We start from the raw sequence: 5,715 nt of genomic DNA on the forward strand, positions 1-5,715 counted from the left end.
TCACCAGTCAGTGTACAGATGCAGTATATTGTAGATAAATGTGAGGTTATCCACTTTGGTTGCAAAAACAGGAAGGCAGAATATTATCTCACGTTGACAGATTAGGAAAAGTGGAGGTGCAACGAGACCTGGGTGCTGGTACAACCCTCATCCCACTGCCCCGCTCTCTCCACATAGCCCTGTATCAATCCCAAACTAATCCCACTGCCCCGCTCTCTCCACATAGCCCTGTATCAATCCCAAACTAATCCCACTGCCCCACTCTCTCCACATAGCCCTGTATCAATCCCAAACTAATCCCACTGCCCCACACTCTCCCCATAGCCCTGTATCAATCCCAAACTAATCCCACTGCCCCACTCTCTCCCCATAGCCCTGTATCAATCCCAAACTAATTCCACTGCCCCACACTCTCCCCATAGCCCTGTATGAATCCCAAACTAAACCCACTGCCCCACACTCTCCCCATAGCCCTGTATCAATCCCAAACTAATCCCACTGCCCCACTTTCTCCCCATAGCACTGTATCAATCTCAAACTAATCCCACTGCCCCACTCTCTCCCCATAGCCCTGTATCAATCCCAAACTAATCCCACTGCCCCGCTCTCTCCCCATCGCCCTGTATCAATCCCAAACTATTCCCATTGCTCCGCTCTCTCCCCATAGCCCTGTATCAATCCCCAACGAATCGCACTGCCCCACTCTCTCCCCATAACTCTGTATCAATCCCAAACTAATCCCACTGCCCTGCTCTCTCCCCATAGCCCTGCATCAATCCCAAACTAATCCCACTGCCCCACCCTCTCTCCATAGCCCTGTATCAATCCCAAACTAATCCCACTGCCCCGCTCTCTCCCCATTGCCCTGTATCAAACCCAAACTAATCCCACTGCCCCACTCTCTCCCCATAGCCCTGTATCAATCCCAAACTAATCCCACTGCCCTGCTCTCTCCCCATAGCCCTGTATCAATCCCAAACTAATCCCACTGCCCTGCTCTCTCCCCATAGCCCTGTATCAATCCCAAAATAACCCCACTGCCCTGCTCTCTCCCCATAGCCCTGTATCAATCCCAAACTAATCCCACTGCCCCGCTCTCTCCCCATTGCCCTGTATCAATCCCAAACTAATCCCACTGCCCCACTCTCTGCCCATTGCCCTGTATCAATCCCAAACTAATCCCACTGCCCCACTCTCTCCCCATAGCCCTGTATCAATCCCAAACTAATCCCACTGCCCCGCTCTCTCCCCATAGCCCTGTATCAATCCCAAAATAACCCCACTGCCCTGCTCTCTCCCCATAGCCCTGTATCAATCCCAAACTAATCCCACTGCCCCGCTCTCTGCCCATAGCCCTGTATCAATCCCAAACTAATCCCACTGCCCTGCTCTCTCCCCATAGCCCTGTATCAATCCCAAAATAACCCCACTGCCCTGCTCTCTCCCCATAGCCCTGTATCAATCCCAAAATAACCCCACTGCCCTGCTCTCTCCCCATAGCCCTGTATCAATCCCAAACTAATCCCACTGCCCCGCTCTCTCCCCATTGCCCTGTATCAATCCCAAACTAATCCCACTGCCCCACTCTCTGCCCATTGCCCTGTATCAATCCCAAACTAATCCCACTGCCCCACTCTCTCCCCATAGCCCTGTATCAATCCCAAACTAATCCCACTGCCCCGCTCTCTCCCCATAGCCCTGTATCAATCCCAAAATAACCCCACTGCCCTGCTCTCTCCCCATAGCCCTGTATCAATCCCAAACTAATCCCACTGCCCCGCTCTCTGCCCATAGCCCTGTATCAATCCCAAACTAATCCCACTGCCCTGCTCTCTCCCCATAGCCCTGTATCAATCCCAAACTAATCCCACTGCCCTGCTCTCTCCCCATAGCCCTGTATCAATCCCAAATAATCCCACTGCCCTGCTCTTTCCCCATAGCCCTGTATCAATCCCAAAATAATCCCACTGCCCTGCTCTCTCCCCATAGCCCTGTATCAATCCCAAACTAATCCCACTGCCCCTCTCTCTCCCCATAGCCCTGTATTAATCCCAAACTAATCTCACTGCCCCACTCTCTCCCCATAGCCTTGTATCAATCCCAAACTAATCCCACTGCCCTGCTCTCTCCCCATAGCCCTCTGTCGTTTCACAGATACTCTGAGTGAGATGGGTCTTCGAGACACCAGTCAGTGTACAGATGCACTATTTTGTGGATAAATGTGAGGTTATCCACTTTGGTTGCAAAAACAGGAAGGCAGAATATTATCTCACGTTGACAGATTAGGAAAAGTGGAGGTGCAACGAGACCTGGGTGTCATGGTACATCAGTCATTGAAAGTTGGCATGCAGGTACAGCAGGCTGTGAAGAAGGCTTATTGGCATATTGGCCTTCATAGCGAGAGGATTTGAGTATAGGATCAGGGCGGTCATACTGCAGTTGTACAGAACCTTGGTGAGGCCTCACCTTGAATACTGTGTACAGCTTTGCTCTCCTAATCTGAGGAAGGACATGCTTGCTATTCGAAACATCGAAACATAGAAAATAGGTGCAGGAGTAGGCCATTCGGCCCTTCGAGCCTGCACCACCATTCAATGAGTTCATGGCTGAACATGCAACTTCAGTACCCCATTCCTGCTTTCTCGTCATAACCCTTGATCCCCCGAGTAGCAAGGACTATATCTAACTCCTTTTTGAATATATTTAGTGAATTGGCCTCAACAACTTTCTGTGGTAGAGAATTCCACAGGTTCACCACTCTCTGGGTGAAGAAGTTTCTCCTCATCTCGGTCCTAAATGGCTTACCCCTTATCCTTAGACTGTGACCCCTGGTTCTGGACTTCCCCAACATTGGGAACATTCTTCCTGTATCTAACCTGTCTAAACCCGTCAGAATTTTAAATATTTCTCTGAGATCCCCTCTCATTCTTCTTAACTCCAGTGAATACAAGCCCAGTTGATCCAGTCTTTCTTGATAGGTCAGTCCCGCCATCCCGGGAATCAGTCTGGTGAACCTTCGCTGCACTCCCTCAATAGCAAGAATGTCCTTCCTCAAGATAGGAGACCAAAACTGTACACAATACTCCAGGTGTGGCCTCACCAAGGCCCTGTACAACTGTAGCAACACCTCCCTGCCCCTGTACTCAAATCCCCTCACTATGAAGGCCAACATGCCATTTGCTTTCTTAACCGCCTGCTGTACCTGCATGCCAACCTTCAATGACTGATGTACCATGACACCCAGGTCTCGTTGCACCTCCCCTTTTCCTAATCTGTCACCATTCAGATAATAGTCTGTCTCTCTGTTTTTACCACCAAAGTGGATAACCTCACATTTATCCACATTATACTTCATCTGCCACGCATTTGCCCACTCACCTAACCTATCCAAGTCACTCTGCAGCCTCATAGCATCCTCCTCGCAGCTCACACTGCCACCCAACTTAGTGTCATCCGCAAATTTGGAGATACTACATTTAATCCCCTCGTCTAAATCATTAATGTACAGTGTAAACAGCTGGGGCCCCAGCACAGAACCTTGCGGTACCCCACTAGTCACTGCCTGCCATTCTGAAAAGTACTCATTTACTCCTACTCTTTGATTCCTGTCTGACAACCAGTTCTCAATCCACGTCAGCACACTACCCCCAATCCCATGTGCTTTAACTTTGCACATTAATCTCTTGTGTGGGACCTTGTCGAAAGCCTTCTGAAAGTCCAAATATACCACATCAACTGGTTCTCCTTTGTCCACTTTACTGGAAACATCCTCAAAAAATTCCAGAAGATTTGTCAAGCATGATTTCCCTTTCACAAATCCATGCTGACTTGGACCTATCATGTCACCATTTTCCAAATGCGCTGCTATGACATCCTTAATAATTGATTCCATCATTTTACCCACTACTGATGTCAGGCTGACCGGTCTATAATTCCCCGTTTTCTCTCTCCCTCCTTTTTAAAAAAGTGGGGTTACATTGGCTACCCTCCACTCCATAGGAACTGATCCAGAGTCAATGGAATGTTGGAAAATGACTGTCAATGCATCCGCTATTTCCAAGGCCACCTCCTTAAGTACTCTGGGATGCAGTCCATCAGGCCCTGGAGATTTATCGGCCTTCAATCCCATCAATTTCCCCAACACAATTTCCCGACTAATAAAGATTTCCCTCAGTTCCTCCTCCTTACTAGACCCTCTGACCCCTTTTATATCCGGAAGGTTGTTTGTATCCTCCTTAGTGAATACCGAACCAAAGTACTTGTTCAATTGGTCTGCCATTTCTTTGTTCCGCGTTATGACTTCCCCTGATTCTGACTGCAGGGGACCTACGTTTGTCTTTGCTAACCTTTTTCTCTTTACATACCTATAGAAACTTTTGCAATCCGTCTTAATGTTCCCTGCAAGCTTCTTCTCGTACTCCATTTTCCCTGCCCTAATCAAACCCTTTGTCCTCCTCTGCTGAGTTCTAAATTTCTCCCAGTCCCTGGGTTCGCTGCTATTTCTGGCCAATTTGTATGCCACTTCCTTGGCTTTAATGCTATCCCTGATTTCCCTTGATAGCCACGGTTGAGCCACCTTCCCTTTTTTATTTTTACGCCAGACAGGAATGTACAATTGTTGTAGTTCATCCATGCGGTCTCTAAATGTCTGCCATTGCCCATCCACAGTCAACCCCCTAAGTATCATTCGCCAATCTATCCTAGCCAATTCACACCTCATACCTTCAAAGTTACCCTTCTAATAGTTCTGGACCATGGTCTCTGAATTAACTGTTTCATTCTCCATCCTAATGCAGAATTCCACCATATTATGGTCACTCTTCCCCAAGGGGCCTCGCACAACGAGATTGCTAATTAATCCTCTCTCATTAGACAACACCCAGTCTAAGATGGCCTCCCCCCTAGTTGGTTCCTCAACATATTGGTCTAGAAAACCATCCCTTATGCACTCCAGGAAATCCTCCTCCACCGTATTGCTTCCAGTTTGGTTAACCCAATCTATGTGCATATTAAAGTCATCTATTATAACTGCTGCACCTTTATTGCATGCACCCCTAATTTCCTGTTTGATGCCTTCCCCAACATCCCTACTACTGTTTGGAGGTCTGTACACAACTCCTACTAACGTTTTTTGCCCTTTGGTATTCTGCAGCTCTCCCCATATAGATTCCACATCATCCAAGCTAATGTCTTTCCGAACTATTGCATTGATCTTCTCCTTAACCAGCAATGCTACCCCACCTCCTTTTCCTTATATTCTATCCTTCCTGAATGTTGAATGTTGAATACCCATGGATGTTGAGTTCCCAGCCCTGATCATCCTGGAGCCACGTCTCCGTAATCCGAAATCCCTTCTTCACTAAGTTCTCTACCACAGAATGTTGGTGAGGTCAGTTCATTAGATAGATTCAAAAGGGAGGTGAATGTGGCCCTAATGTCTAAAGGGATCGAGGGGGATGCTGAGAAAGCAGCAATTGGGTACTGAAGATGAAAGATCAGCCATGATCATATTGAATGATGGTGCAGGATCGAAGGGCCGAATGTCCGAAACCTGCACCTATTTTCTATGTTTCTATGTCCCCGAGAGAGAGGGACTGAGAGACAGCAGACAGTGTACAGGTATCTCCCTGAGGGAGAGGGACTGAGAGACAGCAGTCAGTGTACAGATATCTCCCCGAGGGAGAGGGACTGAGAGACAGCAGTCAGTGTACAGGT

The sequence above is a fragment of the Pristiophorus japonicus genome, unplaced genomic scaffold (assembly GCF_044704955.1).
Source record: "Pristiophorus japonicus isolate sPriJap1 unplaced genomic scaffold, sPriJap1.hap1 HAP1_SCAFFOLD_847, whole genome shotgun sequence".
NCBI lineage: Eukaryota > Metazoa > Chordata > Chondrichthyes > Pristiophoridae > Pristiophorus > Pristiophorus japonicus.